Genomic DNA, 25,528 nt, shown 5'->3' with positions numbered 1-25,528 from the left:
ACCCACACATGTACACACACATACAGACCCACGTGCATGGTTGCACTCTTATGTCCGGCTGAGGCCAAGAAGGTGAGCTTAAGCCCTGACCAGAATGCAGAATTATATATTACCCTAAATGAGCTGTATTACCCCTATGTCAAGTGTGAAAGGAAACTGTGCAAATGTCCAATCTCAACTGGCCAGAAGCAGAAACCCCACAGTTAAATTCCACATGTTGAATTTCCTACCACTCTTCCCTGGTAGCACATAAACAGGCCAGAACAAGGTGAGTGAGATGGACATGGGAAAGCACCAAACTCAATCTAAAGTTTCAGGTAACTCTGGTGAGTCATTCCAGCTCTGTCAGATTGCCTGAATAGATCTAATCGAGTGGATGTATTGAGCAGCCTGTTGTGTCTATTTTCAACGGCCAACCGTGGAACCAAAACATTTTTCTGATGGCATGCAACAAAAACAATAACAATAACTGTAAATCAGGCAAGACAGGACCAGGCCCACATCACAGGAATGGGAAATTGCCAACATCATAAACATACTGTATCACGTAGACTATCAAATTCTTACAACACTTCTATTTTTGTGGCGTCAAAGCGGGAGACCCTTTTTACAGTAAAACTTCTACTGCAGACTGATAAGCGTAAAGAACACAGCGGGAGTTGTCAGACTGGCAAAAGTAAAAGCAATTGCTCTCGTATCTCAATGAACAACTTCCCCTTGGCTCCAATGAACCCATTCAATTTTTCTGTGCTATTTGGCATCATTACGATATGCATTTAAAGGGACCAGCTTCCTGGTGACCCTCTGTGTAATCTATCATCACACAACCGGTGCAGCAATGGGAAATGGCTGCAGCGTACAGACAGAAGGACTGATTGGGCATCAAGCCCACAGAGGATGGAGCCTTGAGAAAAAACAGTCTGCTAAAGATTTCTGACACTCTCTCTGTCTGATTTTATGCCACAGCTAGTATGACAAAGAGTAAGGATAATGTAGGTCGACAGCATTACAAAAATGAGCTGTGTACGAATGTTTCTTCTCACTTAGTAATGAGAGGACATAATGGTAAGACCCTTATCTTAACAGCCTTGGTGCATATTATGAGCACTCACATTTCCATCTCTGGTTCATTCAATACCCTAGGCTACCAGCTGACCTGTATTAAGCCAACCTGTCTGCATTGTCATTAGTCTGCTGCTGATAAGACCTTGATTAGACAAAGCGATAAAGGTTTTAGTGACATATAATTGAATTACTACTTTGCAACCATTGGTGTTCTTACCCCTAATGAACATTGGGAAATCCTAGATTGTTCCATGAAGCCAGTTCCAAATCCCAGTGCACCAATTTGTGCCGGGCTCCAATGTCATCACTTGCGTCACCCCAATTGGATAGGAAGGAAAATTGTTTAGCTGGACAAATTACATATTGTTTGCTCAATCTGCATATGAGGGTCTGAATGACAGAACAATGTCAGGGAATCAATCAAATCAACTCATCCTGAAATGTGATTACTGGCAATTCAACCTTGGGATTCCAACCCCATTCTCTCCCGGCTGGAATTTGGACTTGATCTGCATAGAGGACCAGCTCACTGCTTCTGTGTCACTCTGTATTCTGAAAGAAATACTCTCTATTTATTACGGTTTCTTTTTAGAAATGGTCACTTTCTATTCTTTCTGGTTCAATGGACCTCTCTGTACTGTATGTAGTAATGACTGATGAATGGAATGGCATGTTTCTGTAGTGCTGTTGTTGTTTCCAGATAATGAGGACCTTTCCCCTGTGCTGCACTGAGATGTCCTGTTTGTATTTTTGGGCTGGCATGCTGTCTGCTCTGCTTTGCTAGCCTCTATAAGGGCTGGGCCAAGCACAGGCGCAGAGACTAGCTGTTCTATTTTAGAAGTCAGAAGAACAGGTCTGAGCTCGCCGCCAGCCTTTATATACCATTAGCAATGTGAGTAATGTTCCAAAGCAAAGGGAAGCGGGCTGCAGAGATGCTATCACAGGCCAAGATCTCATGTTTTCGCTCCCCTCTCTCTCACCCCCTCCTGTCTCAACACACAGTAGGCTATAAACCTGGCTGTCTCTTCCTCCTCTGCCATGCCTGAAAACTCCCCACCCCCAGACAACCCAACCTTATGACACCCTCCTCTGTCTCCATTTTACTCTCTCTGTCTCCTCGGTTCAACTCAAGCATTAACTGGCCAGGCCAGATTCTTCCGTGCTTGCAGGTTAACATGTTGTTACACACAGCTCTTTATCAGTCTGACCCATGTTAAAATGCTATAGACAGCATCATATATATATATATATATATAGTATATACAGTCGGGCAAAAAAGTATTTAGTCAGCCACCAATTGTGCATGTTCTCCCACTTAAAAATATGAGAGAGGCTTGTAATTTTCATCATAGGTACACTTCAACTATGACAGACAAAATGAGAAAAAAAATCAAATCAAATTTATTTGCAAATTATGGTGGAAAATAAGTATTTGGTCAATAACAAAAGTTTCTCTCAATACTTTGTTATATACCCTTTGTTGGCAATGACAGAGGTCAAACGTTTTCTGTAAGTCTTCACAAGGTTTTCACAAACTGTTGCTGGTATTTTGGCCCATTCCTCCATGCAGATCTCCTCTAGAGCAGTGATGTTTTGGGGCTGTTGCTGGGCAACATGGACTTTCAACTCCCTCCAAAGATTTTCTATGGGGTTGAGATCTGGAGACTGGCTAGGCCACCCCAGGACCTTGAAATGCTTCTTACGAAGCCACTCCTTCATTGCCCGGGCGGTGTGCTTGGGATCATTGTCATGCTGAAAGACCCAGCCACGTTTCATCTTCAATGCCCTTGCTGATGGAAGAAGGTTTCCACTCAAAATCTCACGATACATGGCCCCATTCATTCTTTCCTTTACACGGATCAGTCGTCCTGGTCCCTTTGCAGAAAAACAGCCCCAAAGCATGATGTTTCCACCCCCATGCTTCACAGTAGGTATGGTGTTCTTTGGATGCAACTCAGCATTCTTTGTCCTCCAAACATGACGAGTTGAGTTTTTACCAAAAAGTTATATTTTGGTTTCATCTGACCATATGACATTCTCCCAATCTTCTTCTGGATCATCCAAATGCTCTCTAGCAAACTTCAGACGGGCCTGGACATGTACTAGCTTAAGCAGGGGGACACACACTACGGGACACACACTACACCGCCAGGGACTCAAACCCTGCAGTGCCAGACGTCCCTGGTGGCGTAGTGTGTTACTGATGGTAGGCTTTGTTACTTTGGTCCCAGCTCTCTGCAGGTCATTCACTAGGTGGTTCTGGGATTTTTGCTCACCGTTCTTGTGATAATTTTGACCCCACGGGGTGAGATCTTGCGTGGAGCCACAGATCGAGGGAGATTATCAGTGGTCTTGTATGTCTTCCATTTCCTAATAATTGCTCCCACAGTTGATTTCTTCAAACCAAGCTGCTTACCTATTGCAGATTCAGTCTTCCCAGCCTGGTGCAGGTCTACAATTTTGTTTCAGGTGTCCTTTGACAGCTCTTTGGTCTTGGCCATAGTGGAGTTTGGAGTGTCACTGTTTGAGGTTGTGGACAGGTGTCTTTTATACTGATAACAAGTTCAAACAGGTGCCATTATTAAAGGTAACGAGTGGAGGACAGAGGAGCCTCTTAAAGAAGAAGTTACAGGTCTGTGAGAGCCAGAAATCTTGCTTGTTTGTAGGTGATCAAATACTTATTTCCCACCATAATTTGCAAATAAATTCATTAAAAATCCTACAATGTGATTTTCTGGATTTTTTTTCTCACTTTGTCTGTCATAGTTGAAGTGTACCTATGATAAAAATTACAGTCCTCTCTCATATTTTTAAGTGGGAGAACTTGCACAATTGGTGGCTGACTAAAAACTTTTTTGCCCCACTGTATATATATGTGTGTGTGTGTATGTGTGGACATTATAAAGAGCCATATATTTTCTAATACAACAATTGCCAGTTTGGGTAGCAGTTGCACTTTTTTTAAATAAAATAAAATAGGCTATGTCTGGACTGTGAATTTCTTGTGTTTTTTCAATATGGCCCGTTGATCTGATTGAGTTTGACACCCCTGGGCTAGCGTTTCTATATATGTAGCTAGCTATTTATTTAGCAAACTAAGAACACAGAGTCTAACATTAGCTATCTGCTGGGAGGATGTAATGTCATTGGAGGAGTGGATGAGTGACCGACTTTTTACCCTCATATCGTTTTTCGGTGACTACAGCTAGAGATGCAGGTGTCATTTGGTTAACTACCAAGAAATGTGAATCGCTTTGCTAGCTAGCGGCGACAGTTATCCATAGTTAGCATATCTCTTAGTTGTCAATCAAATGTATTTAACATCGATCAAATGGGCGGGGCAGGCAGGTAAGTTCCCAATCTGTTGTCAAAACGTGGGTTGGGACAAGCATCCATTGTCAGGCAAGCTGCAGAAGGATGAGCAGGCTACTATTGTAGCCTGCCCATTGTTTCAGTGCAATTTTGACTGCCAACTAGCTTAAAAAGCTTGAGAGGGTTTATCTAATTTTCCCTCATTAGATTTAGCTTATCTCGCTCTGGCTATCATTAGTTGTTGATCTTGTTGTTGTTGAAGTGCATAGGCAACTGAGGGAGAACAAGAGTACCTTTTCAAGGTTGTTTGATCAATAGGACTGTAAAGTTCCCAAATGCAAGAGGACTCCAATTGTATTTACATATTTGCAGAAATCTATTCAGGTGTATTTTGTGGCTTTTGAAAGCGTTCTAATGATCTAAAGTTGTGCTTTTGCCACTGCTTATAAACACACATTCCAGTTCAAAGTGAATGATGGCAAGTCCGTGTGACAAATGGCTTATTTGCATATAGGCCTACTGTAACTCTGATAGGCTATGGCATTCCTGTCTGCATAGACTCCAGTCCTGGACAAGTCAGATGTTTTTTTTAGGTTTTATTTACTGCAGTGTCTATTAATTGTCCAAACGCACGGCCGCTTTCCCACTCTATATTGCTATAGAATTTTCACAAATGCCTTACTATACATCATTCCCAAACATTCTATGAATTTATGAAAATGTGAAAAGGACCATTTCTAAGTGCTTTCTTGTCTGATTTTTTAAAGGTGTAATATTCTTCCTGGGGTGTATATGAACAGATTTTAATAAGATGTCATGTTGCTAAAATGCTGTCAGTTCACTTTAAGCAAACACTGTGACATAGATGTATGTTAGATGGAGAGTATTGGTCTCTGTACCAGACAGTTACATAATGTCCTCCTGTATTCACTCCATGTAGTGGATAGCTGCAGGGGAGGGCTGAAATCTTACAGGTTCCTGACCAATTCTGCTATTTTGTGTGTGTGTGTGTGTGTGTGTGTGTGTGTGTGTGTGTGTGTGTGTGTGTGTGTGTGTGTGTGTGTTTTAACACAGCCATCATTTCCTATGACCTAAAACAGCTTCTGGACATCAGGACAGCAATCACTGATGTCGATTTGGGTGAAAATGTATATTTCAACGAGTCGGGAGCTCTGTATGTTATACTTACCCAGGATCAGGCCCTGATCCCCAGGATCCGAAAGAGGAAGCAGCGGCGAAAGAGAGGCAAGTGAGGCAGCATCATGAATAGACTACGTCGGCGAGCATCTAGACCACCACTGCCTCTGTTTTGTTGGCAAACATACAATCACTAGAGAACAAACTGGACAAGCTCCAGTCAAGACTATCCTATCAAAAGGACCCTATGTTTTTCGGAGTCGTGGCTGAACAAGGACATAGATAATATACACCTCGCTTGCTTTTCCATGCATCGTCATTGGTCTGCAGCCTCAGGTAATCAGAGGGGGGGGGGGGGGGGGGGGGGGGGTGTATCTTTGTTAACAGCCAGTGGGCCATCTCTAATGTTAAGGAACCTGAGTTAGAATATCTCATTATAAGCTGCAGACCATACTATTTACCAAGAGTTTTCAACTATATTTTTCGTAGCCATCTATTTACCATCACAAACCGATGCTGGTACTTAGACCCCACTCAACGAGCTGTATAGAGCCATAAGCAAACAATAAAATGTACACCCAGAGGTGGTGCTTCTCGTGGCCAGTGATTTTAATATAGGGAAATTGAAATCCGTTTGGCCTCATTTTTACCAAGCAGGTCACCTGTGCAACTAGAGGCAACAAAACTCTAGATCACCTTTACTCCATGCACAGAAATGCATACAAGGCTCTGTCTCACCCTCCCTTTGGCAAATCTGACCATAACTCGATCCTCCAGATTCCTGCTTACAAGCAAAAACTCAAACAGTAAGTAAAAGTGACACGCTCAATACGGAAGTGGTCCGATAAAGCGGATGCTAAGCTACAAGAGTGCTTCACAAGCACAGACTGGAATATGTACCGGGATTCATCCGATAACATTGAGTAGTTCATCACATCAGTCACCGGCTTCATTAATAAGTGCATCGGCGAAGTGGTCCCCACAGTGACCTTAAGGACATATCCCAACCAAAAGCCATGGATTACAGGTAACATCTGCACTGATCTAAAGACTAGAGCTGCTTCTTTCAAGGAGCAGGACACTAATCCGGACTCATTGATCAGCATGTCCAGCCCTTATATTTAGCCTCACAATGAAGTGTTTTACCATTTTCTTTTCAGGATAACCAGGGATACAAGTAGAACACAAAACAATTTGACATAAACAATTGCATTTATGAGTTATATTGACAAATGTACATGTTTTTAAAGACTGATAAAAAAAAATGAATTCATATGAATGCTGTATAAATTGTTTGCTCAGTGGGAAATTAATATCTAACTAGTCAGTAACAACTGTGTGGAGTTTGGAGTTTGTGATAGTTACTATGTGATCTTATTACAGTAGACACTATGTCCTGGGATTTCCTATGGCCTTCTACAGTATGTAGAAGAACCCCTTACCTTCTAACAAAGCAAAAACATGTTACTGTGTGTGAGAGTCTCAGCTTTTCATAGATAGCTTTGAATAGTTTGTAGCACTACAGACATTTTGTAAAACAAAACCCCGGCCCTGGGCCCCTTTGGGATCCGCCCTTGTCTCACAAACACTGCTCTAGCTCAGCCCCTCTTAATCACACAGACTAAATAGATTAATCCAATGGTACCACCAAGAAGTCTGTAGCTCAAACACACCATGTTCAACAATCCTAATTCACGCCAGTGTGGCGGTGGGATTCATTGGGTTAAACAGGTTAACATTCACAAGGCTGCAGGGCCAGACGGATTACCAGGACCCTTACTCAGAGCATACACTTACCAGTTGGCGGGTGTCTTCACTGACTGACATTTTCAACCTCTCCCTGACCCAGTCTGTAATACCTACATGTTTCAAGCAGACCACTATAGTTCCTGTGCCCAAGAACGCCAAGGTAACCTGTCTAAATGACTATCTCCCCATAGCACTCAGATCTGTAGCCATGAAATTCTATGAAAGTCTGGTCATGGCTCACATCAACACCATCATCCCAGACTCCCTGGACCCACTCCAATTTGGATACCGCCCCAACAGATCCACAGATGACACAATCTCTATTGCACTCCATACTGCCCTCTCCCACCAAAATTGTCAAAGACTCTGGCCACCCAACTCATAGGCTATTCTCTCTTCTACCTTATGGCAAGCGGTACTGATGCACCAAATCTGGAACCAACAGGTCCAGAACAGTTTTTACTCCCAAGCCATAAGATTGCTAAATAGTTAGTTAAACCAAATGGCTACCCGGAATATCTGCATTGACCTTTTTTTGCACCAACTCTTTTGACTAATCACATACGCTGCTACTTTTAATTATCTATCCTGATGCCTATTCACTTTATCCCTACCTACTGTATATGTACAGTGCATTCAGAAAGTATTCAGACCCCTTCCCTTTATCGACATTTTGTTACGTTACAGTCTTATTCTAAAATGATTTAAAAATAATAATAATTCTGATTTAAAAAATATCCAATACCCCATAATGACAAAGCAAAAATATGTTTTGAATTTTTTTGCACATGTATTAAAAAAAAAAAAACTCCTATCACGTTTACATAAGTATTCAGACCGTTTGCTATGAGACTCGAAATTGAGCTCAGGTGCATCCTGTTTCTATTGATCATCCTTGAGATGTTTCTACAACTTCATTAAAGACCACCTGTGATAAATTAAATTGATTGGACATGATTTGGAAAGGCACACACCTGCCTATATAAGGTTCCACAGTTGACAGTGCAAAAACCAGGCCATGAGGTCGAAATAATTGTCCGTAGAGTTCCGAGACAGGATTGCGTCGAGGAATATATCTGGGGAAGGGTACCAAAACATTTCTGCAGAATTGAAGGTCCCCAAGAACACAGTGGCCTCCACATTCTTAAATGGAAGAAGTTTGGAACCACCAAGACTTATCCTAGAGCTGGCCAAACTGAGCAATAGGGGAGAAGGGCCTTGGTTAGAGAGGTGACCAGAGTTTCTTTGTGTAGATGGGAGAACCTTCCAGAAGGACAGCCATCTCTGCAGCACTCCACCAATCAGGCCTTTATGGTAGAGTGTCCAGACAGAAGCCACTCCTCAGTAAAAGGCACGACAGCCAGCTTGGAGTTTGCCAAAAGGCACCTAAAGGACTTTCAGATCATGAGACACAAGATTCTTTGGTCTGATGAAACCAAGATTGAACTCTTTGGCCTGAATACCAAGCAAGAATACCATCTGAAGGTATCCTGGCATCTGAAGGCATTCCCTATGGTGAAGCATGGTGGTGGCAGCATCATGCTGTGGGGATGTTTTTCAGTGGCAGAGACTGAGAGACTAGTCAGGATCGAGGGGAAGATGAACGGAGCAAAGTACATAGATCCTTGATGAAAACCTGCTTCAGAGCACTCAGGACCTCAGACTGGGGCGAAGGTTCACCTTCCAACAGGACAATGACCCTAAGCACACAGCCAAGACAAAGTAGGACTGGCTTCGGAAGAAGTCATCTGAATGTCCTTGAGTGGCCCAGCCAGAGCCCGGACTTGAATCCTATCGAACATCTCTGGAGAGACCTGAAAATAGCTGTGCAGCGACGCTCCCCATCCATCCTGAGCTTGAGAGGATCTGCAGAGAAGATTGGGAGAAACTCCTTAAATACAGGTGTGCCAAGCTTGTAGCATCATACCCAAGAAGACACGGGGATGTAATCGCTGTCAAAGGTGCTTCAACAAAGTACATGCCATTGCAGACAAGGGTCTCGTTACTTATTGTGTATTTATTCCTATGTTATTTCTCTATTTTTCTCTCTGCATTGTTGGGGAGGGCACATAAGTAAGCATTTCACCGTTTTTTAAAATTATGTTTTATTTATTTAACCTGGCAAGTCAGTTAAGAACAAATTCTTATTTACAATGACGGCCTACCTCGGACGACGCTGGGCCAATTGTGCGCCGCCTTATGGGGCTCCCAATCAAGGCCGGATGTGATACAGCCTGGATTCGAACCAGGGACTGTAGTGACGCCTCTTACACTGAGATGCAGTGCCTTAGACACGCAACGCCACTCGAGAGCCCAGGAGTATATGAGAATACTGTTCATTGAGCATTCAACACCATAGTGCCCTCCAAGCTCATCACTAAGCTCAGGACACTGGGACTGAACACTTCCCTCTACAACTGGATCATGGACTTCCTGACGGGCTGCCCCCAAGTGGTAATGGTAGGCAACAACACATCTGCCACACTGACCCTCAACACAGGGGCCCATCAGGGGTGTGTTCTTAGTCATATCCTGTACTCCCTGATCACTCACGACTCCGTGGCCGCGCAAGACTCCACGCCATCATTAAGTTTGCTGTCAACACGACGGTGGTAGGCCTGATCACCAACAACAATGAGATTGCCTATAAAGAGGAGGTCAGTGACCTGGCAGTGTGATGATGGACTACAGGAAACGGAGGGCCAACCATGCCCCATCCACATCAAAGGGGCTGTAGTGGAGCGGGTTGAGAGCGGCAAGTTCCTCGGTGTCCACTTCACTAAGGAATTAAAATGGTCCACACACCAACACAGTTGTGAAGAAGGCACGACAACGTCTCTTCCCTCTCAGGAGGATGAATAGATTTAGAATGGGCCTCAGATCCTCAAAATGTTCTACAGCTGCACCATTGAGCGCATATTGACTACACCGTGCATATAGCCAAGTTATTGTTACTCATTGTGTATTTAGTCCTTGTGTTATTATATATTTTTTAAATCGCTCTGAATTGTTTGGAAAGGCCCTTAAGCATTTCACTGTTAGTCTACACCTGTTGTTTATGAAGCATGTGACAAATAAAATTAGATTTGATTTAAATGCCAAATCCCTTCAAAACACTGTCTTGCTGCAGCTGCATGTAATTATCATTCCATTGATAACACAATTATGTAAATGTAACTATTTTACAGTTTCCTTAACTTAGAGTAGTGAGGGACACTTCACCCTATGAATTCCTCAATATGAACAGAACATTCCCACATACGTTAGAAAAAAGATCTAGCCAACAGCCATGCATACTGAAATCTTAGTTCAGTGTTGTGAGATCTGTTGAAGTGGGGTCTCAGTTACAGGCTAGAACACAGTGCCAATGCTAGCCTTATATTATACACCCCCTTAATGAAGAGACATATTCATACTGTATGTCTGCAATGGCATGGGACGACTGTACAGGAAACGTAGTACTTCATGTGTGAAGTAATTGTCTCTGAATTGATCACTTTTCCCCTGCAGGGCCTTGTCTCCAGTCTAGCCTGGGAGAATGTGGTGGTAAGTCATGACCATAGAGTCAGGTCTGTGGTCTTTTAACACAGCTTAGCATTTATTGTGTGGGTTCCTTTTGGCAGGAGGTCATGTTATCTTTTTGGCTCTTGTCGAATGATCGTGTTGCTCTTTGCTATTTTGGTTCTGTGCTGGGCCGGTTGTGCTATCAGTCTCTGTCAATGCCCCTCGCACTGTCCCTTAATTGGATTTCTCTTTTATCTGAATACATAATCACACTTCCTGCTTCTGCTGCCTCCCGGAGGCTCCTGGAAACTTAGTGTTTGGCCTTTTCCAGCATTCCCTTATCCTGCATGGCCCAATCCCAGCCCCCTCTCCTCTGCCAGGTACAACAGGTCCAGGCTTGGGCTGCAGCCATGAGGTGGTGCAGATAGGGTTTAATGTTATCCAGCATTCAATCATAGAAGAACTACAGTGGTTTCCCACTATCTGGGTGCTAACAGTAGTGGGTGTATAATCCAATGTCTGTCAGGAAGAGCTCTCTAGAGACTATGATTAATGGACTGGCTCTGGGCTTGGAGAAGCGTGTATGATGGTCATCAGCAGGTCTGGAGCTCCAGGTCTATCTATCAGTCATGTGAGGAATTTAAGCCATCAGGACATCAGGCCACGGCTGGACTGTGAGTCAGGCTGCTGCTGACTTCACCTTGACCTTCTGTCTGTCTGCTGACTCCAGCATGTTTTACATTGTTCTACAGGTGTGTTTGTGACAGTTGATCCAATCATATATTGCGGGTCGTCTCCCTTCCACATACCTCACAAAACAATTTGAGCATTGGTCATGTTGTGCACTGTACCTGGTTGCTTTTTAGAGAGCTTTTATTTTTTGGGTGATTAATTTTTCAATGTATAGAAAAATCATTTTAACGGCCGTTTGAACAGGACACAAACAAACAGTTATTGTAGTTGTGCAAAGATAAACACGGTCTTAAGTGGCTTTGAAATACTTTGAAATGATCACAAATACAATATTTCTATATTCAGGAAATGGACAAGTAGCTGCATCCAGGCCCGGCGGCAGGATTAACTCCGCAAGGGGGCATCAGAAATGACTAAGGGGGCACAACTATCTTCGCTTGCTGACACCACACGATGGATAATAATTAATAGTACAATTACACACATTGTATTTGCAGCCACGCACGGCTGTCTTGACGCAAGAATACAGGCTACTGCACCGCTTTACAAACATGGACAATTCATAATGTCACGACTTCCGCTGAAGTCCGCCCCTCTCCTTGTTCATGTGGTGTTCGGCGGTCGACGTCACCGGCTTTCTAGTCACCACCAATCCATGTTGCATTTTCGTTTTGTTTTGTCTGTATTACACACACCTGGTTTCAATTCTCATATCATGTTCCTTATTTAACCCTCTGGCATACATTTCTGTTCTGTCCGTGATTGTTGGTGTCTTAGTGGTTGTTGTAGGTGTTAGTGTAGTGTATATATTTTCCTATTTGGAATATTGTTTGAATTTCTGTGAGTAAACTCAGTTGTGTTGCTCAAACCTGTGTCCTGCGCCTGACTCCGCTACATCTCTGCACCCAATCGCTGACACATAACCAGCTCGAGAAATTGCAAGTTATGACAACGCTACACAGCTACATGCACAATACCCAACAATGCAATGTAAAACAGTTGCTAAGTACCATAATACACTTCCCCATGCCAATACAATGCATGTCCCATCGCGGAAAGCAAACAATAATGTACAATGCACTACCATGAATTATCGGTACAATGTAGCTTGGACACAGTTACCAAGCTGTCTTCCCACAAGAGTGCCATACTACACCGTATGATAACAGAGAAATTTGTATTCCATAGCAATGATTTGTTTATGGCAACACTATAGCTACATTGTTACTCAACCATTGTTCAAGGTTTGCCCACCCTCATCAATGTAATGCAAAGCACCTCTTCTACCACATAGAACAACATCAATCTGATTATGCTGTAAACCAAACATTTCCAATCCAATCACTTCGCAGAAAACAAGCAGTAGACTTGGCAGCAATGCCAATAAAGAAAATCACGTCTATGCCTATTTCTGACATTTGCCACGCATTCCCAAAAGTTAGCAAATAACAAAATAATACAAGCCCAGGCAGGCTGTATCAGGTATGAAGGTAAGACCCAGATGCAGACCACATCGAATAAACAATAGTTTAATATACCAACAGGGGCAGGCAATAGACAGGTCAAGGCAGGCAGGGGTCAGTATCCAGAGGCGGGACAACGGTACCGGCGACAGGCAGGGTCAGGGTAGAGGTCGCTGGCCGTGTTGAAGGCGGTCTTCCACTTGTCCCCCTCTCGTATCCACACCAGGTGGTAGGCGTTACGTAGATCCAGATTGGAGAACACAGTGGCCCCCTGGAGCGGCTCGAAGGCTAAGGAGATGAGTGGTAGCGGATAACGGTTCTTAACAGTGATGTCATTGAGTCATCTGCACGGGCAGGGTTCTTCTTTGTGGAGGAGAAGGAGTGGACCCTGCGCCAGCGGGAGAGGAAGAGGGGAAGATAAATCCAGTAGCTAGGGAGTCCCCAATGTAGCCCTCCATAGTCTTGGTTTTACGTCCCGACAGCGAGTACAGACGCCCCCGGGGTGGCGTGGTGCTAGGGAGAAGGTCAATCCAGCAGTCATAGGGACGGGGTGGTGAAAGAGAAATGGCCTGGGACTTGCTGAACACCTCCCAGGGATCCTGGTACTCGGGAATGGCGGAGAGATCGGAAACTACCTCTGAGGACCCAGGAAGATGTCCCGGGGCAGGTTGCGCCGACATCAGACAATGGGCGTGGCAGAACGGACTCCAGCCCATTATGGCACCTGTAGACTAGTTGGAGCGGGTTGTGTTGCTGGAGCCAGGAGAATCCCAAAACCACAGGGATCTGGGGGGACTTGATGAACCCCTCCATCTGCCCAAAAAAACAATTCCTCGTGCCTACCAATGGAGGCTCCTTGGTAGGAGATGGTGTTGAGCAGCTGGTCCGGCTCTGCTGGGTCAGTCATGGCCAGTTCGTACAATCAGGTATGCAATCGGCCATCGATTGACATGTTCCTGGATGGTCAAATCGACCAGGGAATCAAAATTTGTGGGTAACTCCCGAGCCGCAAGCTCGTCCTTAACCTCCTCCGTGACGTCGTGCAGGAACATGTCGAACAGCGCATCCGGGTTCCACGCACTCTCCGCTGCCAACGTACGGAAATCCACCACATAGTCGGCCACCGTGCGGGCGTCCTGCCGGAGCTGGATTAGCTTCCGACACCTTCTCTCCAGGAGAACGGGGAATCAAAGACCTTCCTCACCTCTCCCACGAACCCCTCCAGGCTCGCGTATATGGCCGGCTGCTGTTCCCATAACGCAGTAGCCCAGGTAAGAGCCCTTCCAGACATCAGCGTGATGAGGTAGGCTATTTTGGAGCGATCCGAGGGGAAGGAGGAGGGCTGAATCTCAAAAATGAGGGCACACTGAGCTACAAATGCCCGGCAGGTGCTTAGCTCTCTATTAAATCGTTCCAGAGGAGGTAACCGGGACTCCCGGAAAGGTGGAGTGGCTGGTGGGGCGGCGGTGCTGGCCGGTGGGGCGACGGTGCTAACCGCTGAGTTTCTGATGGGCATTGGGGTTACCACCGTGGCAGCTGCCCCCCCAAACGACCCACAGAATTCCTCCAGCAGCATGTCCAACGCCCGGTCATGGTGCTCAGCCAACATTTGGAGCCCCTCCATCAGCCCACAAAGCAATTCCTCATACCTACCAATGGAGGCTCCTTGGTAGGAGATGGCGTTGAGCAGCTGGTCCGGCTCTGCTGGGTCAGTCATGGCCAGTTCGTACTATCGGGTATGAAGGTAAGACCCAGATGCAGACCACATCAAATGAACAATAGTTTAATATACCAACGGGGCGGTCAATAGACAGGTCAAGACAGGAAGAATCAGTAACCAGAGGTGGGGCAACGGCACTGGGCGGCAGGCAGGGTCAGGGTAAGGCAGAGGTTGGTAATCCAGAGGGGGGCAATGGTACAGGTCAGCAGGCAGGCTCTGGGTCAGGGGCAGGCAGAGTGGTCAGGCAGGCGGGCTCGGTGTCAGGACAGGCAAGGGTCAAAACCAGAAGGGCGAGAAAAGAAAGACTGGAAAAAGCAGGAGCTGAGATACAAAACGCTGATTGACTTGAACAAACAAGACGAACTGGCAACAGACAAACAGAGAACACAGGTATAAATACACAGGGGATAATGGGGAAGAGGCAACACCTGAAGGTGGGTGGAGACAATCACAAAGACAGGTGAAACAGATCAGGGTGTGACAGGCTGACTGTTCTTACCCAGATTCAAAAGCGTTGCAGCCACCTTGATGCTGTGTTGAACGTCCTCAGCCGTCTCTCGTTCCACTCGCCATGGAATTTGCTTGTACGATCCCTCTCAAATGCTAGTTGAAATCAGCTGCACTTTCCCACTTTAAGTGTGCACCATGAATCACCTACTTCCTTCACAATTTCCTCTGTGACTACCTCACTCATGAGCCCAATTATTTAGTTCTGGGTCATGAGATGTGCATGTGGCATTGCGGGGAATTGTGCTTAAAAGGCACTAGCAAGTTCCTTGTCTTTCCTGAGCATAAAATCTAACATCGCCAGGAATAGAGGAAGCTCATTGGCAGCAAGAAATTTCACAATGTCCACAATCTTTGACGATTTCTTGCAAGCTTTGCAGAATACACAAGTGTTGAAATCTCCGCATTCCTTGTTTGTCTTTCTGTCCAAAGTACCATGCATTTTAAATGTTACTTGCTTGATGCGTGGCTCTCCAGTCCCTTGTTGCTATCAATGGCATATCACCAGTTATTATATCCAGTTTGGGTGAAAGCCTTATCAGCGTTAGAATTGAAGCCGAATTGTTACATTTTCGACAAGGATAGCAGAAATCTGCATCTGCCTTGCAGGAATATTCCAGCCACACACTACAAAATGTCAGTTTTCTCCCACAGTACATCCAGGTTGGATATTTCCCCAGACAACCTGTGCTGGCTCCTCATCACTGAGGTCGTTAGGCACTAACAGAGGCATCAGTGCTTGTAATATCCTGGTGGTGCTGCTGCTAGTTTCGGTCTTGGCAGGTGCAGGCCCCTCGTGTTGATTATCTCCTATGTCACCAGGCTGCAAGACAGTTGTGCAGGTGCCTTTGCTGCTGGGCTCAACTGCCTTGGCCTCGGTGTTTAGCGTCGGCTCAGCGGCCTTGGCCTCTGGCAGGCCTCCCCCTCCCCGCCGCTTTGATCCGATGTTGCCGTGGTGCCCTGGCAAAGCCCATTTCTAATATCCATCATGCTATCAGCTACCTACCTGTTAACATTAGCTAAATTCCAACCAGCTGGGCAGTGTAGTACTTAACTTTGAAAGTAAACCTAAACGGTCAAATTGACCCCGCCTTTCTACTGTGACAGCCAATCAAAATGTGTTTTTTTCAACTGTTAAAATGTGTATGACGTATGTATGATGCGTACAAGGGAGTTGCATGAATGAAGCATACACAACAAATTGTTTGGGCATGACGGAGGGGGCAGATTGTGGGACAGAATAGGGATACAAAACTGAGGGGGCACAATATTCCAACTAAGGGGACATTGCCCCCTTTTGCCCCCTCGTGGCGCCGGGCCTGGCTACATCCATTTCCTATCTCTACAGTCTACATATTCAGTGAAAAACAGTGGAGGTGTACACATTGATTTATTGATTGTTTTCTTTGTGTTTGAGCTTGCTAGGAGAGCGAGGATGGGCAGAGAGCAGAGAGTGTACAGGAAGAGTTTGTGGGGCACGGAGACTGGCACAGGGGAATGGGCTATACTAAGCTGCCAAAGAACAGGGATCCTTTCCCTAAAGTCCTTGAACAAACCACCAGACCTGCTCTCTTCTCCACAACAGGAACCATATCTTCAACAATGGACAACCCTCAAACCCACGCACACAATACGGTAATTAATATTATGAATTAAGTTAATGCTGTAAACATGTACCTGCGCCTCAACTCCACATGCCCCCTCGACACTCACCCATTCACCCACTCCCTGTCTGACTGCAGGCATGGTTAATGTACACACTGCACATGTTTTAAATATTCAAGATACAGATATGCAAAGGTAAGTCTAGGATCAGAACTAGGGATAACATTTATTTATTGACTGTTGAAAAACTGCACGTCAAGAGAGATGAGAAGGCATGCAGACAGTACACAACTGTCTGCATGCAGTAGGGTAATCATGAGGTAGCAGTAGGCAGCAACAGAATGTGAAGTTTCACAAAATGATGTGTGGGACAGTGATTGATACAGCTTGAGTAGAAGAGATGGCTGTGCCTATGCTAATTGTTCTGTTTGCAGACTGAAGTAACAAGGCTCAGTGAGATAGTGTCTGAACAGGGGGTTTTCTGATGAAATTAGTTCATAATGGCTGAACAAACAATACTGCACTTATTCCTCTAGCATTATCAGCAATTCAAGAGATATCACATGCTGTTTTTATTAGAGGAGACAATGGGAAGTGGGGGTGGGGATGCATGAGGCAATTGTGAACTTGGAGAGGTCTGGGTTTCATTTTGTCAACATGATTGCGGCCATGTGCGGCCGTGACCAATGGCAGACTGTGGGAACCTGGCCCTAGCCAATAGGAGATGTCTGTATGAGTGTGTGATTCAAGTTAAAAGGCCCCATTCCCTTGAGAGATTTAAGTTATGGTTTCTAAAAAGAAAAACGAGATATTTGACTTAAACCTATACAATTATTTATAATTCCTGTGCTGATATATTTTGGGCTCAACTGTGCAGTATACATCACTAGTGTAATCGTATTGGGACAGACATTCCATTCTTTTCTCAGGCCCTGCATCTAGTCCCCCCACTGTGTCCCTATGGGTCTGCTCCTGCCACAGAACAAGGCACAGTTGAATCCAATTCAAATACACTGAGTGCTGAACCAACTTAAAGGAATTGGAGCCAGTTGTTGGAGAAATTGAGAGGTCTCAGCCGCTGAGCAGTTCTGCACTAGTCACACCAATAAGGAATAGATGATTACCTTGCAAGCAGAGGAACAGTGTGGATCAGAGATTTCTTGTGTGTTATTGTTCTACTTTACCTTATTTTACAGTACTATATATTGATATTGATTACTGCATTGTTTGGAAAAGAGTTTGCAAGAAAGACATTTCACTGTACTCGTGACAATAAAGCTTGAAACTAGAACTACAGTGCCTTCAGAAAGTACTGTATTCAAACACTGTGACTTTTCCCACATTTTGTATGTTACAGCCGGAAAATAAAATTGATTAAATTCCGATTTTTTTGTCAAGGCCTGAAAATGGCCAAAGGCGCTGCCAAAGACGCTTCTACAAAGTATCGACTCAGTGGTGTGAATACTTATGTAAATGAGATATTTATGTATTTCATTTAAAACAAAATTCACATATTTCTAAAAACATGTTTTCACATTGTCAATATGTGTGTGTTGTGTGTTCATGGGTGAAAATTATTATTATTTTAAAATCCATTTTGAATTCAGGCTGTAGCACAACAAAATGAGGAATAAATCAAGGGGTATGAATACTTTCTGAAGGTACTGTGCCTCCCCAGGTCAAATTGCATGCTGTGAGGATGAGCAGGTGCTACCTCATGTCAAAAAGTGGACAGGCAGGTGTTACTCTCTGTGTGCTAAGTCTATATATATATATATATATATATTTTTTTTTTAATTGATATAAAATTAGCTCTTCATTGTACTGTAATGACTGTTTCCTAACCAAATACCACAAATACTCAATGCATGTCAAGTGAAAGGTAACACAGTATATCACAATCTGCTGTCAGTTTGATCTGGCAATAACAGGCAACTGTCAAGCACTTCACAACAAATCCACCAAAGTGACCATACTGTTTCTTCTGATCAGACAACTGCAGAAATTTGATAAAAATTGTGTCTGTGATGAATTATACTGGTCAGTGAAAGTATAATTTTGCATACCAATATTACTTGCTGTGCATCATGCTGTAGCTATATACAGTACATACTCAATACAATATTTTCTTATTTTAATTTTATAGTGTTGCACAAACTTGTGGGCCAAGCGGAAAACTCCCTGGGATTACCTAATGCTCTGTGCCATTATCAGCAGAGATAATTTGATTACATAATGCTCTGTGCCATTATCTTGGCCCTAGTACTTCTCTGCTCCACTCCCATGGGCTAGCACTTCCCCATGCTAATTATGGTAATTACTAGACATTTAGACGTTCTGTACTGGCAGTCGCTTATTTGAGGCATTTTAAAAATGCTCTGTGATCACACTCATGCCGTTGCCATCAGGATTGCTAAATGTAGACTGAGCAATATGTAAACTTTTTGTTTTGGTTAAAGCATTATGAAGGCTTTGTGATTAGATAGGTACATTTAATAGTGACTGTTGCTGCCGTTATTTTGACCCAGAAGCATCAGATACTCTTTTAATGAACTTTGTCAAGTTTAAGCCATAAAAAAGTTTGTTTGACTAGAGCTGTCTATAAGATTATAAATCCATAAATGCTAATTATGACTCTTTGTCTCCCATTGATATTCAAGACTAGAGGATGGAGTGAAGCAGAGGGAGAGATGTTTCACTGGAGTTTCCTTGGTGTCTGGACCACTGCGGGGCTGTGTGATAGGGAGCCAGGGGCAATAACCTTGGGCCCACTGCCCAATCTCATACCTCTTTAATCCTTTCCCAGCCTGCCTCTGCCCACTATGAATTGGGAGGGTAATTTCAAACAGTCACCACTCACCCATCTGAGCAGAATTGTGATAAAAAATCCACCAGAACCAAAGAAAAGCACAGGGAAATTTCTTCCATGAAGTTCAGTTTAGAGTACCTTGTTGACTAATTAACGCCCAAATAATAACTCCATTCGGCCAAAATGTGTTGATAGTTTGATTCAGTCTTTCATTGCATTGACTGACAGAGACACTAACAAAATCACATATCCCTTTACCACCTGTAAGAAGTATCTGAAAAATCACCTCTCCCTCTATCTATTGATCAGAGCCAATGCTTGTAATCCATATCTCTCCAGGATCATACCCATCTTCCCTGAAAAGGAAGAGGAGATCATTGGCAAATATCTCCACCAAAGCTTGGAGACACAGGCTGGCTGACAAAACCATATATCGTCCCTAGGAATTAGTGTCATATAAGGAGATAGATAATAACTTCTCCAGTTCATGCCCTACCTTAATCTCATTAGGACACAATCATTTGTTTCCTTTCTCTTTAGTAACCAATCCTTTAGTAGTAACTCTCTATGCCGACACTGCCCAGTCAGACTTTGACACAATGACAAGGCATTATGATCTGCAGGCTGGTTTGTTGTACGACTCTACATAAACCTGGTCCAATTGTAAACCAATTGTAAACCTGGTCCAATTTTCATCAAAAGCACAAGACCTTAGATTAACATAATTTGTACGAGTCTGGGCCCAGAGCTTTATCATAGAAATTTCTAGACATGCCTGGCCAGTTCCTTACAATTTGATCAGCTTTATGTGTGGAAGGAAACCTACAAGACACGGTCTGAGTAAAATCTCCAATATAGCATAGAAATGATCCTCTTACCGTCTGGGGCTCGTGCAGACCAGGTTTAGCCTTTGAGTGAGATAGTCAGCAAGTAGTATTTCAGAGGCTTGCTCTGCTGATTGGGACACACTGCCAGTGAGTGAATCTGAGGCTCATTACTCATCTCTGGGCAGCTCAGCTGAATCCTATGGTCTAGAGATCAGATCTAGGGTCAGTAGACCCGACTCCTGTCTACAGGACACAATTGGTAGGTGACTGACTGTTCCTAAAAGACAATCATAACAATGTAATAGATCATAAATCAGCTGCCATTTGGTCCAGGAATGCCTAATGGGATTAGGCACTGGGATAGGAATGATGGTCAACATCTGGCCCTGCTCTTGAAGTATACTGCAAATACTGACACAGCGTGCACACTATTAAGATCTAAATTCTTGGCCCCCTAAAATCTGAACTCAGCCCCTGAGTGAGTTCCAAGAGGTTAAGCATCATCATAAAGCAGAACCTAGTATCCTAGGTGACCTCCCTGAGGCCAAGGGCCAATGGCTGTAAATTCAGCCATCAGTGGTTTCAAATGATAGTTTCTATCATCTAAAATATGATTATAGTGTTAGATACGATTCCTACACATGCTGAACAGTATTCAGATTGTCAAAAACACTCAAAGCTTGATGTTGGTATTGAACTCTTCCTCAGTTCAAGGAAAACAAAAAACATAATGGAAAAAGACCCCTCTCTAATGCATCAAATGTAATACTGGCCCTGAGCAACAAAAACAATATTACCTTTTCAAATTGTATTTCGATCAGAAAGCAATTAATTAAAATAAAATAGGCATGAGGGAAATTAATCTCACCACGTCACTGAACACACAGACTTAATCAGTCAATAAAATATTAAAATCTGAATGTGTTTTGTGCACAATATTAAGTGTTAAGAATGGTGCTAAAAAGGTTTTTAATTAGTAGGCTATTAGGCAAATGCACATAGTGTGAATGTGAAGAAGCATTTTTATTATACCCTTGAATGAGTTGAATTGTTTCTAAGGTGTGTGGGACAGACAATACGAGACAGATGGGAAGAACAGAAAGAAAATAGCGTTTTAGCTTTATAGGAATACAGGAAGATTTTAGCACTTCTTCCATCTTGGGGTCACACAAGTGATTGACAGATACTGCCATAAAAAAAAGCACTGAGCTTGAAATGTATTGTGCACAATGTGCAATGAAAAGGTTCTATATGACTAATGATCTGGAGAAAGAAGGCACAGTCTCTGAAATAGAATCAGAGGGAGAAAGCACAACCTCCTACAGCTTGTTATTTGAAGTCGGAGCTCTGTTTTGTCTGCCAGTGTCTTTTGTGTTATTTTTGTGCGTACAATTAATGAAGTTCTAAGTTGCTGGGCTCACAGTATAGGAGCCGCAGTGCCGACATGTATGACACCCCTTCTAATGGCGTCTTTAGTTCACACTTCTCTGCTCATTTTGCAGTAGCTGGTCATTTGTGTTTGTCAACGTATGGTCCTCAGCCAGGCATACAGTGTGTTCCTGCATGCATTCATGGTGCCTCTGTGCAGTTGGACGCCCTCCATGAACCTCTTTGCCTCTTCTTTTGTGATGAGAGAAGTTTATGCTTCGTCTGTGACCTCTAGAGGTGAGGACTCTCATGAAGGACTTATCCACACGGTTAACAGCCTGTTTGAGTATTAGGTTACTTCCTGTGCCTCTATAGACTACATTCTATTCCACTCTAGCTGTGGATCACAGGTGTGAATCATTTAATTCTGGGGAAAGATATTTATGTAACCCACCAGGGGCTCGTAAATCGGATCTGTTGCTGAACATTACTTAGACACATGGGATTAGGATAAAATCACATAACTGTTGATAAAACTACACAGATGAATATCAACAATGCTGGTTTCCACAGTGTTTTATTGCTAGCCTATTCTAGTTGATTTCTTTGGAGAGGCTTGTAACCATGTACTTAATGAAGCCATCCGTTGTGGTCATGTCAGCTCATCATGTCCCGGTTTATGCTGCTCTCCAGCCCTGAGGGAGCCACTAGTAAGATCCATCCGGCGTCTTTCCTGCTCCACACAATACTGTGGTATTAGGGTCCACTGAGGTTGATGTATATTTGGTGACATGCCAAAGTCTGACATGCCAAAGGATGGAATGAAAGCAGCAGGGATATCTGTATAAGTCACACAGGGGTACAGGCAGCTTTACTCTAAGTAGAGTGGAAACTTTTTGTCCATGTCCCATACCGGGCTCGAACCAGTGGTCATCTGATTGCAAATACACGTGACCGCCCTCCTTGACAAACAAAATGATCTATAGAAAATAATCAAATTTGCTAGCTCCATCAGCAACATTTTAAGCTACAGTTGAAGTCGGAAGTTTACATACACCTTAGCCAAATACATTTAAACTCAGTTTTTTCACAATTCCTGACATTTAATCCGAGTAAAAATTCCCTGTCTTAGGTCAGTTAGGATCACCACTTTATTTTAAGAATGTGTAATGTCAGAATAATAGTAGAGAGAATGATTTATTTCAGCTTTTATTTCTTTCATCACATTCCCAGTGGGTCAGAAGTTTACATACACTCAATTAGTATTTGGTAGCATTGCCTTTAAATTGTTTAACTTGGGTCAAGTGTTTTGGGAAGCCTTCCACAAGCTTCCCACAATAAGTTGGGTGAATATTGGCTCATTCCTCCTGACAGAGCTGGTGTAACTGAGTCAGGTTTGTAGGTCTCTTCCTCGCACACGCCTTTTCAGTTCTGCCCACACATTTTCTATAGGATTAAAGTATAGGATTGAAGCCATTTTGCCACAATTTTGGAAGTATGCTTGGGGTCATTGTCCATTTGGAAGACCCATTTGCGACCAAGCTTTAACTTCCTGACTGATGTCTTGAGATGTTGCTTCAATATATCCACATAATTGTCCATCCTCATGATGCCATCTATTTTTGAAGTGCAGCAGTCCATCCTGCAGCAAAGCACCCACACAACATGATGCTGCCATCCCTGTGCTTCACGGTTGGGATGGTGTTTTTCGGCTTGCAAGCCTCCCCCTTTTTCCTCCAAACATAACGATGGTCATTATGGCCAAACAGTTCTATTGTTGTTTCATCAGACCAGAGAACATTTCTCCAAAAAGTACGATCTTAGTCCCCATGTGCACTTGCAAACCTCAGTCTGGCTTTTTTATGGTGGTTTTGGAGCAGTGGCTTCTTCCTTGCTGAGCGGCCTTTCAGGTTATGTCGATATAGGACTTGTTTTACTGTGGATACAGATACTTTTGTACCTGTTTCCTCCAGCATCTTCACAGGGTCCTTTGCTGTTGTTCTGGGATTGATTCACACTTTTCGCACCAAAGTACAGTATGTTCATCTCTAGGAGACTTCTCCTTCCTGAGCGGTATGACGGCTGCGTGGTCCCATGGTGTTTATACTTGCGTACTATTGTTTGTACAGATGAACGTGGTGCCTTCAGGCATTTGGAAATTGCTCCCAAGGATGAACCAGACTTGTGGAGGTCTACAATTTTGTTTCTGAGGTCTTGGCTGATTTCTTTTGATTTTCCCATGATGCCAAGCAGAGTCACTGAGTTTAAAGGTAGGCCTTGAAATACAGGTACACCTCCAATTGACTCAAATGATGTAAATTAGCCTATCAGAAGCTTCTAAAGCCATTACGTCATTTTCTGGAATTTTCCAAGCTGTTTAAAGGCACAGTCAACTTAGTGTATGTAAACTTCTGACCCACTGGAATTGTGATAAAGTGAATTATAAGTGAAATAATCTGTCTGTAAACAATTGATGGAAAAATTACTTGTATCATGCACAAAGTAGATGTCCAAAACCTACCTACCAGAACTATTGTTTGTTAACAAGAAATTTGTGGAGTGGTTGAAAAACGAGTTTAAATGACTCTAACCTAAGTGTATGTAAACTTCCGACTTCAACTGTAGCTGTGAAATGATCTCACGGCACTTTAACTACGTTGCACCTGCGTGAACTACACATGACCTTAAGGTATCATTTTCATTGTACTCAGATTTACTGTCCTCAGACAACATCTTGTTGTCATACATGTTTGAAGGGGAATACTGAAACTGATACTAAATGATGAGTAATTATGCATTTGTGGAGTCATAAGACAAAATTGAGAATAAAGTGTAATTATGAAAATATGAAGGCCATTGAAGGACAAAACTTTAAATTTGAACCTTGCTTAAATAAAACAAATAATTAATGGTGAGTGAGTGTTGAGCCTTTTCCTTTTCAAATGTGTCACTGTCAAAAGCAACATCCAAATGGGCACACCATGCCTAGTTAAATAAAGGTAAACAAACAAAATAACAATTCAATGTGGACATTTGGGTCATATTTGGTTGAGACATTACTCACTGAGATTTCAACCTACCTTCACTCACTGAAAAAGACAGCCAAATGTTTGATGAATTCCCAATGTGTTATCACTAGGCTTTCAACCATCTAAAAGCACAAACAAATTCCACTGGAAAAACAATGACAGATTTTTGGTTTAGTTGTCATCTAAATGTGCTATCACTGTGCTTTCAACCGTCCACAAGCACAACACAGTTCAAATGGGAATACAATGTCACATATTTTGTTTACACAATGTATTGTGTTATCAATGCAATTCATCTTCTAGAGCACAGCCAAATTACCTTGATTGCAGTTGATATTGCATTAAAAGTAGGTACACTACTGTATGCATAGTGCAAGTGATCAATGCGGTTTGAGATTCTTTATTATAGCAATTGTGAAGATCTCCACAGACTTTTCTATTATTTTTTTTTTTTTTATGTATTCTGCATTGTTGGGAAGTGATTGATTTGATATCTGCAACCTTTGAATGCTATCTTGAACATGTACGCTTTCTGTGATTACATAAGAGGACGTTATAGTTACAGTAACCTCAAAAATGTGGCAATGGATGTGTTACTCTTTTGACCATTTACTGTATTACAAAAGTAATATGGAATATTTGGTTGACAATGCAATCAAATATCGACATTTAACATGTTTTTTTGAATTACTACCTCATGTCTGTACCACACACATTCAATTATCTGTAAGGTTACTCAG

At 43.1% G+C, this 25,528-nt stretch overlaps 1 long non-coding RNA gene across 1 annotated transcript in view; it reads left to right on the top strand.

Annotated features, from left to right (window-relative positions):
- Nucleotides 1–6,438: 6,438 nt before the first annotated feature.
- The window catches only part of LOC139410902 (uncharacterized), a 29,983-nt gene continuing 10,893 nt past the window's right edge, over nt 6,439–25,528 (top strand). Inside the window, exons 1-3 of the long non-coding RNA XR_011634548.1 lie at nt 6,439–6,541; nt 10,774–10,809; nt 16,568–16,785. This is a non-coding gene — a long non-coding RNA (uncharacterized lncRNA). The remainder of the gene's footprint in view (nt 6,542–10,773; nt 10,810–16,567; nt 16,786–25,528) is intronic.

Source organism: Oncorhynchus clarkii, chromosome 6, assembly GCF_045791955.1.
Source record: "Oncorhynchus clarkii lewisi isolate Uvic-CL-2024 chromosome 6, UVic_Ocla_1.0, whole genome shotgun sequence".
NCBI lineage: Eukaryota > Metazoa > Chordata > Actinopteri > Salmoniformes > Salmonidae > Oncorhynchus > Oncorhynchus clarkii.
This window is presented reverse-complemented; position numbering and strand designations above follow the sequence as displayed.